General features: G+C 33.6%; 1 protein-coding gene across 4 annotated transcripts in view; it reads left to right on the forward strand.

Moving 5' to 3' along the window:
* Crtc (CREB-regulated transcription coactivator) overlaps nt 1-13,628 on the forward strand; it is a 211,480-nt gene that overhangs the window by 117,958 nt on the left and 79,894 nt on the right. The window lies entirely within an intron of this gene.

The following is a 13,628-nucleotide window of genomic DNA, read 5'->3' on the forward strand; positions in this document are numbered from 1 at the left end:
TGTGACGAAAGTACTTTTTCTCTCAATGGAAATGTTAACACACACAATGTGAGGTATTGGAGTGACACAAATCCTCACGTCTTTCGTGAAACACATACTCAATTTCCAAAAAAAATAAATGTTTGGGCAGGTATTTTGGGAAACCACATAGTTGCGCCTGTTTTTCTCAATACTAACTTAACCGGTGAAGTGTATCTGGAGATGTTACAAAATGCAATTGAACCATTAATACTTGAAATTCTGGAGGATAATCCAGATGAATTCGGCAAGTTGGAAATAACGTTTCAACAAGATGGTGCTCCTGCACACCATTATGGTGCAGTAAGACGTTACCTAGATGAGGAATATCGTGGCAGATGGATTGGACGACGAGGTACGATAGAATGGCCAGCTCGGTCACCGGACCTCATACCATTAGATTTTTTTCTGTGAGGATACTTAAAATCTAAAGTTTACGCTACAGCAACCGACAATATTGACATTTTGAACCAACGAATTGTTGAAGAATGTAGGGCAATTTCCCCCGACACATTTGAACGAGTACGGCAAGAGTTTAGAAATAGGATGCATTACTGTCAGGAAGTAGATGGAGCACATTTAGAACACTTACTATAAGAGCTGGTTGTTAATATTTATCAATTAAATGAGAAGCTACAATTTTAGTATTTATTTAATTTATTCATCAAAATGAGCTTAAACTCAAACAAAATTATTATGACTGAATAGGTATTTTCAATACCTTTCAAACGAGGTATCACTTGCCATAAGGTAAAATTATCTGTCACAGTGACGCTGTAACGTCATCTGTCACTATTACGTCACCTGTTATGACTAGTTGAGAAGCTTACGTCTGTTTATTACCTCCCTCCAAATTTCACTATTATAACAATAACCGTTCAAAAGATACGAGGGGGGGAACGGACTTTTGACTAGCACTGTATATTTTTAATGTTCTTTTGTAATTATTGCTATATTTGTGTACTTTATAAGCATTTATACACAGTTTTATAAAATTTTTAACCTTGTACAGTGTGAGCTTGTTAACTATTCGTCTGGCGCTGCGGCGTGGTAAAAATTATAGCAGGAGCCCGCCGAGTAGTATAATTAAAAAATATATAGCCATATATGAAAGCACTTATTCTTTTTTATAATGAATAACATAACACGAGAATTAGTAAACATAAAATATAAAACCAAAGTTAAAGTTGCTATAAAATCTGATGAAAACAAAATTTAAAAACAGATATAACAATAATTGTCACTACTCGCGATCTAGATCAGTCTATCCGTGAAAAAGTTATTGATTGATATACGAGGGGTAGCTGATGAAAAATCCGTGAAAACTTGCAGCTGATTTTGCTTTTTTTTAACAATCTTAAAAGATGAAAAAATATTGTTTGTCTATAAAAAGTTTCTTGTACATTTTAGAGAAAAATGCTTCAAATAAAAGTTGTAGATCATAAAAAGTTCTTTCGTTTTAAAAGTTAAAATAAAAAAAAAGTTTTCATTAACATACATAAACAATCGAACGAGATAATCGCAAAAAAATCCTTATTTTTGCAGTCATTTACAAACGTTAATAACTTATGATGATGATATAATAATATATAATTAGTTATTCAATTTGTTTATCCAGGATAGAGATTATTTAAACAACTGTACTTGCCCAAACAGTCACTCTAGAGGTATTTTATAAAACGCAATCAATTATTTGAGGCTTCATTTTTAAGGTATATTGAAAAAAACTTCAACATTTTATTAAACTGTTATTAAAAAATAGGACTTTTTTGCTTATATTTATAATAATTTTGAAATTTCTTATATCACACGCTTCTAAGTCGAGTCGATTATAAGTGTTCTTTGCCGCTTGTTGAGCCTTTAGCGCATCCTTTTAGCTGGGCTCTTTGTTTTGTGCAGTTTTGATGGGTGCTCTGGGTCGCACAAGGTATGATCAATTTCAGATACAAGGTTGAAAGACAAGTAATTGCGAGGTATTTGGCTGGATCTTGGGTATGGTTTTGACGATAGGGTTGATAGTTATGTATCGTATCTTCGATCCATCCAGCGTCAGCGCTAAAAATAGCTGGCGTTGAAAATTGATTTTCCCAAAAATCATGAATGTCTTACTAGTTTGTCACATTTCCGCATCTATTTTTGATTCTATTTAGGCGGCCTGAATAAACGGATAATTGTTGTTCATTGTATCAAAAAAACTGATGCACTAAATATGATCATCGAATACTCAACGAACTCAACGATCAAATTGAATGAACTGTAACGGATTCGGTTTGTAATAGCATATAGTATTACATAATGTAATTCACCTAGCATGAGTTCACACGTTTTTTATCTGATAACAATCGAACAATCATCTAGTATTAATTTATTGTTCGGAGAAAATGCATTTGCCAAAAATTGCACATGCGTTTCCTCAAATAGCACTTGCGTTTTTCAAAATTTTATTATTACAAAATTACTGACGAATCTTCAACTATAAACATGGATATATTATTATTTTTTTAGTTGAACAAACTTGTGTTTGAAGTGAATCAGTGAATACATATCTTCAAGTGAAAAGTAGTGGATCATTTGTAATTCTTTAAATCGCCAGCTTTCGGCTTATCCTATAAATCAAAAAAGGCATTATCTAGAAGAACACAATCACTTATTTAAAGAGCTTAAGAATCACCACACAGACATATTTTATGCCTATATCAGAATGAGTCTGGATACATTTCTGTATATTTATCATACCATCCGTATGAATGTCACGTAGTTTGAGAACCACCAATAAACTTGTAATTTACCATGCGATCAAAAGCTTGATCGCGATGTAAAACAAACTATTTTGTTCTGGCATCGACATCGCTGTAAACCGCGGTGATAGGTCGCGAGGGTGAACGGGTGATACATCCTTGGTATGTGCGATCTCATAAGAAAATGACGGTTTGTTTTGACATCGATGTATCGACCGCGACCTACACCGCACACATCCATGTATCTTTGGTATGTCCGTACCCTAAAACTGGACGCTTAAGCCTAAAGCAGGATGCTCTTCTCGAAGAGCAACTCAACGGGACTCTAAAAGAAACTAAAGAGAGCTGTCAGAAGTATATGAAATATATATTTTAAACAGGAAGCGAATATTATGGAATCACATCATTAAAAGGAACGGTTTAGTCCAACTTCACTTCAACAAAACATAGCGTATAAGTTAGTTCGCACACTATTATAAAAAAGTATATAAAATTTGAAATGACCTGCGAACAAAACGCCACTGTTTGTTGTTTAGTCTTGGCTAACTATTATATTAAGTTTAGTGTTTGAGTCACTTTAAAATTTGCGGAAATACCACCTCGTTACATGGTGTCAAAACGATTTAAAAGATTTCCATTTACTTATTTTATAACAATTTTTTATAACTAAATATGTAAATAATCGGTTATCGTTTACATGAAAACACTCATTAAAGTTTAGAATATGTGTTCTTAAAAATAAAAAAAAAAGATAAATAAACATGCATTATTAATGTTAATATTTTAATGAATTATCTTAATTTATCAAGCGTTTTAATGTTTTTACTACTTTATGATAATGATAACGATGGTGTTAAGTTTTATGCAACAATAAAAATATGGGTTTTCAGCTTCACCAAAAGATGACCCTTGCTACAATTTTAGTAATTCCATTTTCACCCATACCCTACTACGTCATATGTTAGGAAAACGTTTTTAAGTTAGTAATGTAAGTCATGACGTGAGGTATCCGAGACATATCATGAATTTATGCAGATAACATTGAAAAAATGTTACTTTTCTTTTATAAACTATAGGTTGATATACAGGATGCAGCATTAGTGCGAGGAAGCCCTAGTACTCATTTCTCGTAAGAGATACGAAAAGACCTACAAGTCGACCTTGTAGGTGTAAAGTTCCTGGGAGACAATCTACACACAGCCAAACTTATATGGAATCACCAAGTATTTCAAATCAATATTGGTTTTTATTGAAAATTAACAAACCGATAAAACACTCAGATCACAGCTCGGTACATTATAGATTATTTGCTTTAGTTGTACATTAAACTAAAATAAATGAACTTACTTTTGGGTTCAAAAAAACGAAAATATGCCTAATGTGTGGTTAACGCAGGTGCAAAGGAGAAAGATTTATGCCCATAGGGACATAGCGGCAGTGGTTGGTGTACAACAGGGCGTTGTGGCAAAATCTTATGCTAGGCATCGGGAATTAGTAACGCTTAAGAATAGACTAAGACAAAGTGGCCAAAAAGTAACAATGGCTCGCCACTATCGTTTCATTGACCAATTAACTAGAAGAAACCCAACAATTTCTCACCCACAGCTCCAAACGCAACTTTTGGAAGCTACAGGTATAAGTGTTTCAGTTAAAATGATAAGAAAAAGACTTCGTACCCACGGACTTTACAACAGTAGACAGTTACAGGTTCCCGAATTATCCAGATAGCTCAATATTGATCGCTTAAATTGGTGTCTTTAACACCAAAACTAGAACATTAGAAATTGGCAAAATGTGCTATTTTCAGCCGAAACCAAGATTTGTGAAAAATGATATGATCAACGAATTCGTGTACTTAGAGAGCGAAGAAGACAAGCAAAAACGATAATTACCAGATCTGTTCACAGATATAAAGGAGGAAGTGTCATGAGGTGTCTGAGGAGGTATTATGATCAATAAAAAAACTTCTTTAATTTTCATCCAACCAACTTTAACAGCTCGTAGGTATTTTGATTTTATTCTAGAACCTGTAGTTAGGCTCTGGAGAGGTGCAATGGGAGAAAATTTAATTTTCGTGCATGGTAATGCGCCTCCACGTACCAGCAGAGTGATTATAGACTTCCTTGAAGCAGAAGATATCCTGTGCTGGAGTGACCTACTTGCTCACCCGACCTTAACCCTATAGAGCAATTGTAGGATATGCTTAAAAGAAGAACTAGAGCTCACCAGGAGAATCCACAAAACACTACACAGCTAGTACGAGCTGGTTTTGAAGAATGGAACAACCTGTCAAAACAAAATATTGACAATTTATTTAGGAGCATGCCCACGCAAATTAAAGCTTGCATAAGGGTTAGGGGTGGTTACACTGACTACTAAAAAAACCAAAAATAAATAAAAACAATTTAAACAAGTCGTTTCCAATTGAAAATTTTGATGTCATTAACCTTAAGACATATGGTTTCAATTTATTATTTCAAGAGTTAACCGTTTTCTTTAGTTAGTTTAAGTATTGGCGATTAAATTGCTTTAAAATAAATATTCGTTGACTTTGTATGTTGCTTTTTTTAAATTCGATTGAAATAATAAGAAATAGCAGAAATAATCCATATAGCATTGGTTGTGTGTACACAGAAACAGACAAGACCAGAAAATCTGTGTGAATTATTTAGTGTCATGGAATTTACATTAAAATCGCCTGTTAAAAATATGAATTTATTTAAAATTTGTATGCAAAATAAGATTAAGGTTTTCATAAAATACATCAAATTTACCTTTAGGAGATCTGTAGCATACTAAAATTGTGTGTGGATTTGAATTATAATGCCACTTCAACCCACATACCTCAATGGTATTTTCAACACTGTACTGATCGAGTAAAATGGTACTAACCTTCATATCATCTCTTATCCAAACTGCAACGCCACCACATTTATATTGGGATCTACTAAAAGAATTTACAATTTTAAAATTTGGAAAACTATAAACCTCGCCATCTGCTGACCACGTCTCAGTCATCAGCATATAAACAATCCATTTTAAATTGATTTATTTTAGTCCCTAAATATTTGACATAAGGAGATCGTACCCATCCCTTCGTTTTTTCTGTTTAAAAGTCACTTTTTCATCCTTTACTTTATTTGCGTATGTGTTGGGCTCTTCATAAAAAACATAGGAGCCTACTGGTCATAGTTTTGAGTCCATCGCCATACCGAAATTTTGTTTAAAAATTGAGAATTTAAAAGATGAATATATGTTGGGACATTCAGCAGTTAACGACGTACACATTACTTCTGGAAAGTGTTATCTTAAAATTTTCTGCCGTTGTATGTTGGTGTACTCTGGTAACATGGAGATTTCTGAAAACTTCATCGTTTGTTAAATTAATAATATCTGAATATTTTGCCTCAGTTTATATTCTTAAATCTCAGCTGATAATTGTTTATTATTTTCGATTAAGAAAACAACTCGTTTATTTTTATTGGTAACATTTTTAAACACAGTTTTTGTTGGGGAATTCTTTCTTTATGAACAGCTGGACTTTCATTAACAGCAATATTTTTTGCGGGTGTAATTTTTTTGTTTTTTAAGTATTCTTTACTGCTAGACTGAATCGGTCGTTCAAAATTTAGGTCTCTTTTAGAATGGTTTATTAAATTCATATTTTGTTGAGTAGATGGCGACAGGTCGGTTAATTGCGTATATTTAAATAAATCTAGTTGTTATTTCAGTAAATTTATCGTAATTTGGGGATTTGATATTATTATTTCATTCTAATTAATAATTTTCTTCAAGCACCTGATTTCAATTAGCCTCGGATCCTCATCGTCATCCTCTCTATGCAAGATTTCGTTTGCTGGATCACTTAATCTCACACTTTCTTCAAAGCATATAACTGTTTCATCGTCGATATATTTAATACATTTTAATTGCTTCAAGTCAATGTACAGGACAAAAAAGAAAAGGCCCCCAGTGCCCAGCACTTCCCAGAGACTTGATCACGGCAGCGATCAAACAACTAACGGAAGGGGGGGTGCTAAGAATCCCTGGGTAAGACCGGCTGCCACAAGATGACAATTTGGCTATGCTCCTACAATAGTCGAACACTGACGGACGACAATAGATTCCCAGAAATAGAAAGTGAACTAAAGGATATAAAATGGGATATCCTTGGTATATGCGAGACCAGAAGAAAAAGTGATGAGTATATAATACTAAAAAATGGCACACATTTTATGCATAAAGGTGGCGAATACACGGGAGTGGGATTCTTGGTAAAACAAAGCCTCACACAGTGTATCGAAGAATTCAAGCCCATATCAGACAGAGTAGCATATCTCATCATCAGGATTAATAAAAGAACCACTCTGAAAGTGATCCAAGTATACGCTCCGACCAAAAGCCACGACGATGAAGAAGTAGAAATATTTTATGATGAAATAAGAACAGCTATAGATACAAATAAAGCAAATTACGAAATACTATTAGATTTTAATGCTAAATTGGGCAAAAAAGAGGAAGATTACGAACATTTAATTGGTAACTATGGCTACGGAAAAAAAAACGATAGAGGAGAAATGCTTCTCAATTTCATGAATGAACATAACATGTACTCAATGAACTCCTTTTTCAATAAAAAACCAAGCAGAAAATGGACATGGATGAGCCTCGATAAAAAGATAAAGAATGAAATAGATTATATCTTAACGAAGAATAGAAACCTAGTAGGAGACGTATCAGTATTAAATCAGTTTGACCTAGAAAGCGACCATAGACTAATAAAAACAAAACTAATAATTAACAAAAAACTAGAAAGAAAAAGAATACATGAAAAAAGATACAATTGGACATCTGAAGAAATCAGAAATAGTGAATTTAATAAAAAGATAGCGCATGCATTAAATCAAGTTAGCATGCAGCAGATAAACTCCAATGATATTGATGATTTGAATAACCTTATTACCGAAACAGTGAATAAAAGCCTTCTGCAACTGAAAAACCCAAAAACAACATACAATGAATTAGACAAAGAAATATTACAACAATTAAAAAGAAGGAAGATCTTAAATAAATCTAACAAAAGGAGAACCGACGAATATAGAGAACTTAATAGGCAGATTAGAAAAGGAATCAGACAACAAAAAAGAAAAGAAAACGAAAAATTAATAACAGCAACTATTGAAAAAAATAAGAGTATGGAATGCCTCAGACCGACACTAGGACGACATCAGATGATATCATTAATGGGAAAAGACGAAAATGAAATCACAACTAGAGAAAACATACTGACACGAATAGAAGAATTTTACACAGAACTTTACAGAACACATCAACAAGATGATGAGATGAGACCAGCACGGAAATTAATAAAAAATGTTGGATCAGAAATAATGCCAAAAGCAACAATTTCAGAGGTAACTACAGCATTGGAAAACATGAAGAGAAATAAAGCTGCAGGAGAAGATAGTATTACCACAGATATGATATTAGAAGGAGGTAAGGAACTAATTGCAATTGTAACTAAGCTTGTGGACAGTTGTTTACATCAGGGCAAAGTCCCTAAGAGCTGGAACAACTCTAAAGTAATCTTATTACACAAGAAAGGTGATAGTCGAAAATTGGAAAACTACAGACCCATCAGCCTACTGTCACAACTGTTTAAAATACGCACCAAAGTCATAACTACTCGACTAACAAGAAAATTAGACGAATACCAACCATATGAACAGGCAGGTTTTAGAAAAGGCTATTCAACTTCCGATCACCTGTTAACCACAAAAATATTAATAGAAAAATGTAACGAATACAAGTTTCCAGTTTTCCTAGCATTTGTAGACTACGAAAAAGCTTTCGATACCATAGAATTTCACCTTAGTTTTGTAGGACGTTTTTAAAAACCTAAATTGGAAATATAAGGGAATAAACATCAATGGCCGCTACCTCAGTAATCTACGATTTGCAGATGACATAATCCTGATAGCTACTGACCTACAAGAAATGCAAACCGTGCTTTTAGAACTACATACCGAATCTTCTAAAATAGGACTGAAAATGAATTTAAACAAAACAAAAGTCATGCACTCCGAAGACACCGTGACAATAATAAACGATAAAGTTATAGAAAAAGTTGAAGAATATATATACTTAGGACAAAAAATAATACTAAATAGGGAAATTCAAACTGAAGAAATAAAAAGAAGAGGAAAGTTAGCTTGGGCAGCATTCGGTAAACTGAACTATATACTCAGAAATAACAAATTCGATTACATCTTAGATCTAAAGTTTTTGATGCATGCATTATTCCGATATTAACTTATGCGGCACAAACATGGACAATCACAAAAAAGAATATGAATATACTTAGAGTCACTCAACACGCGATGGAAAGAGCAATGCTAGGTATATCAATTAAGGACAAGAAAACAAACACATGGATAAGACAGAAAACCAAAGTCACCGATGTGGTGCAAAAATCATTAAAGTTGAAATGGGAATACGCTGGACATGTAGCTACGAGCGATCTAAACAAATGGCACAGATCAATTTTAACCTGGAGACCATACCAACACAAAAGACCCAGAGGTAGACCTCCTACGAGATGGACAGATGATCTGAAAAGGACTGCCGGGAAAAATTGGCTACTAGTAGCGTACAATAAAAAACAATGGAAAGGAAGACTTGAAGAGGCTTATGTTCAGATGTGGACGTGAATGGCTAGACGAAGAATTGCTTCAGGCAGCTACTATGTGATAACGTTCCACATTTCGCACACGAAAGACCACTTTGTGCAACTTTTTGACACTTTTTTACAGCACTTAACTACCGAGTCGTAAACACGACCGTTTTCTGAGGCTCCATGATGGCGTCTGGAAAATATAACACAAGATTTTGGTTTCATCACATAAATCATGAAGCAGAACTTACCAAATTACTTGAAAAGTTTTGCGAAAAGCTAAGAAACGCTGATAATGAGATTTCTGTACATTTTCACAGTTTTGTCCACATAAAGATCGTTTCTTCCACTAACGAAATTGATAAATCGTTTGGACTGACTGAACCACAGAGCAAATGAAGAAAACTTTGTAGTGGTACTGAGGCTATTCGTAGAACTACATACCGTGAAAAACGCCTCTAAACAGTAAATGACTTTAGAGACAGACTTTTTGCCTTTAGGTCAGGAATAGTGTCAAGAATATGTACAGTGGGATTAGAAAAGGAATCGAATTATGCTCAGTGACAAGCCTAGATTTTATTTGTGAGCCCATGATGGAGAAAGAGTTCGTCGAAAACGTGGTAAAAGGAGGAAAATTCAATTGTGCCTTGAACAGGGACAGCATTTACCCGAATAGTTAGAATAGTTATCGTATGGAGTGCAGTTTACCTTTTTTTCCAATAGGATAATGCCAATAGTAGTCACTAACAGGTTTCTTTATTACTCCCGTGTTACCATTGCCCCCTGCTTCAGTTCCTGATATTTTACTCATTGAACATTTTTGGAACATAAAAAAGGGTAAGATTTTCTTCATGGCTTCATAATGAATTTGTGTCGTCACAGAGACATGAAAGTCACAACGAAGATATTAATCATCTTATTCGAAGCACATCTTGGAGACTTGCGGAATGTACCTAATTAAATTACTTAAGAAATGCCCCGGGGCTGCCCCATTGAAATTTACAGGTAAAGAATAAGGAAATGGGTTGAAACTTTTATTATTCGATGTACTATGTAAGTCCCCGTGTTAATAAAAAAATACCTGAAAATGTTTTGATGTTTAATGGGTATTGCATTTCAATGTCATACAGTATATTTTATAATAAAAATTGAGTTAAATATCGAATGGGCTCTGTGTGATAGAGTTGTCCAAAAAATAATCTATTATCATCTCACTTTACCCCCTACGCGTATAAACTGTTGAAAAAATAATAGCCTGAAATAGAATTGAAGCATTGATTTTATTTAATACTCCCCAGAAATAACTTGCAATGTCAGAGGAAATATAAATTTATTGTGATTTGCTTCAAAATGGGATTTGTGTTAAGTGATGTAATAAAAATTTTATTTGTTTTGTTCGATATCGTTTCTCCACAGGTGGTTCCGTTTTTAATAGAACTATCAACTACCTAATATTATTATTGTTATGTAGGAAGTAAGTAATAAAAATAAAATCGTGATATTTTATTCGTTCGCTCGTGTATAGTACAACATAAATAAAATAATGTAAATGCAGCAAAAATATATTATCCAATAAACGTCATCGTTCTATATTTGTCACTTGTTTTTTGAAACAATAGAAAAGTGTTTTTAGAGTTAAAAAATACATTACAAAAGAAAAACAAAACAACTAAATTTATATGAATCACTTTTCACGCGAGAGTAGGGAATTATGTTTATATGAGTATTAATGGTTAAATTTGAAACAAAACATTAGAAAATATTTAGAATACACGTAATACACTTAGGTATAAAATTGGGCAATTGTAAAGAAAGAAAAAAAAAAGACAAATAATCGCAAAATTTTGTATTTGTATTATGCCGACTGTCGATCGACGATATCTGCGTAAGTTGACAAAAAAAGGAAGAATAATTCTAACCATCGTATGATGTCGAAATTTTGTATAATTTACTGGAATATTGACGTTTTTTCTTTTCAAATATCATTTTACATTTTACAAATGAGTATCCTTTTCTATTGCAAATTCATCATTTGAAGAAATCCATGATAACATTTAATATTCAGTGTTTCCAAAACTGTAATTTTTCTCACTACTTAGTAATACTGACAAATTAGAGAGTACCGTCAATAGGGGACATATTTTAAGGAATTACTAAACAAAGGGACACAACTACCATTACAACAACAGAGGCAGCAGCAGGCACGGCAGGAGGTACAACAACAAGAACTGGGGGAAGATGGAGAAGAAAATGAATTAACTAGACCCCAACGCTAGAGGAGGTCCAAACGGCAATCCACATACAAAAAAGCCATAAAGCACCGATAATAGATAAAATACCGGCAGAACTACTCAAGCAAGGAGGAAGGAATTTAACAGAACAGATGTACCTGCTAATACGAGAGATATTGATAGAAGAAGAAATCCCCAACAATGGAAGAAAAGTATAATCTGACCTATTCATGCATAAAAAAGGAGACAAGCTGTGGTGTAAGAATTATAGAGGCGTCTCCTTACTTTGTTCGGGATACAAAATACTCACAAACATCATTAATCGAAGACTCCAATCTCTCACGGAAAAAATCATCAATATCAAGCAGGGTTTAGGCAAAATACCATTGACCAACTATTTACAGTTAAACAAATACTAGCCAAAGCATGGGAATATGACATGGACGTTTACAATCTCTTTGTAGATTTTAAACAAGCCTATGATTGAATAGATAGAACAATTCTACATAATATATTGAAAGAATTTGGCATACCATCAAAATTAATAAGACTAGTGCAAATGACAATGACAGAAACAGAAGCACAGGTATGTATTCAGGGACAGATCACTGATACGTTTACGATAACGCAAGGACTGAAACAAGGCGACGGACTGGCCTCAACGCTCTTTAATCTTGTTCTTGAATATGTAATTATACGGTTGACGGTGAGCGGAAATAACATACTTACAAACAAACCTACCCAATTAGCAGCATACGCAGATGATGCGTAAACATAATGCGTAGAACAGTGAATGCAGCGGAAGAAACCTACGTTGAAAACAATTATTTATGAAGTTGTAAAATTGTCCTAAACATTTAGAGCTGCAGCGCCCCCTATGTAGCCTTTCTAATTTACAGATTATTGTAGCTGGCTTCGAGACGAAGATAAAAAAAACCAATAGGAGCCGAGTTTGCATATTTTTTTTAATCATAGAGGCTTTATTAATAACAATTAAGAAACAAATCTGGCGTCATTTACTACTTAAAAACCTATATTTTCAAGTATTTGTATTCTCCTTAAATTAAAATCATTATTTATTGTTAAAAATGACGAATAAAGATTACCTTTTTTCAATGTAGCACCGAAACCGCATGTGGCAAACATTGCGGATACCGTAAACACGGCCTGAAATGTACGAAAATGTGCGAAAATTGTACTGGAGGGAGTTGCGAAAATTGTCATACTGCTGAATGTACAGAATATTAATTTTTTAGAAATGAGGATGTTTCATGGGAATGTTCTCAATAATAATTTGGTAGTAGATTACGTTTAATAGTATTGTAAAAGTAAAAGAATTGAAAAAAAATTTGAATATTAAAAAACATTTTTTAGGGAGGTTGGGGGTGGTTTTTAAGGGTGAAAGTATTCCAGATGTTATTATATCGACGAGCTACCCCAGATTTAAAACATCGAAATCGGCTCATTTTTCACCGAGATATTGCAAATTTTTCCGAGCGTCGCCAGATTCGTTTCTTAATTGTTATTAATAAAGCCTCTGTGATTTTTAAAAAAAATTATACTAACTCGGCTTCGATTGGTCGTAGAAAACTCTTAATTTTTTTTTTTTAAATCTTCGTCTCGAAGCCAATTACAATAAACTGCAAATTAGAAATTTGTAGGGTACATTTTTTTTATTATTTTCCAGTGGAATATGAAAATCTACGGCTTTAGGAAGAGAATGAAACAAGAATTAGCCATCTACCATTTTTTTTTGGCAATCCTATGAGCATTCAAAGTTGAATTTTGTTTGAATGAACTGGGGGATTGCTCCTGAGGTTGCCCTTTATAACCTAGGCCACATTACATAAATTCCTGGATTACAGTGTAAAATCACCCTCTTTTTCCCCCACAGCCTGGGGCTACATAAGAAAATGCGCTACTAGGCTGTTTAAGACCACTGCATTTCCTTGATATACGAAATATTTC

Source organism: Diabrotica undecimpunctata, chromosome 2 (assembly GCF_040954645.1).
Source record: "Diabrotica undecimpunctata isolate CICGRU chromosome 2, icDiaUnde3, whole genome shotgun sequence".
NCBI lineage: Eukaryota > Metazoa > Arthropoda > Insecta > Coleoptera > Chrysomelidae > Diabrotica > Diabrotica undecimpunctata.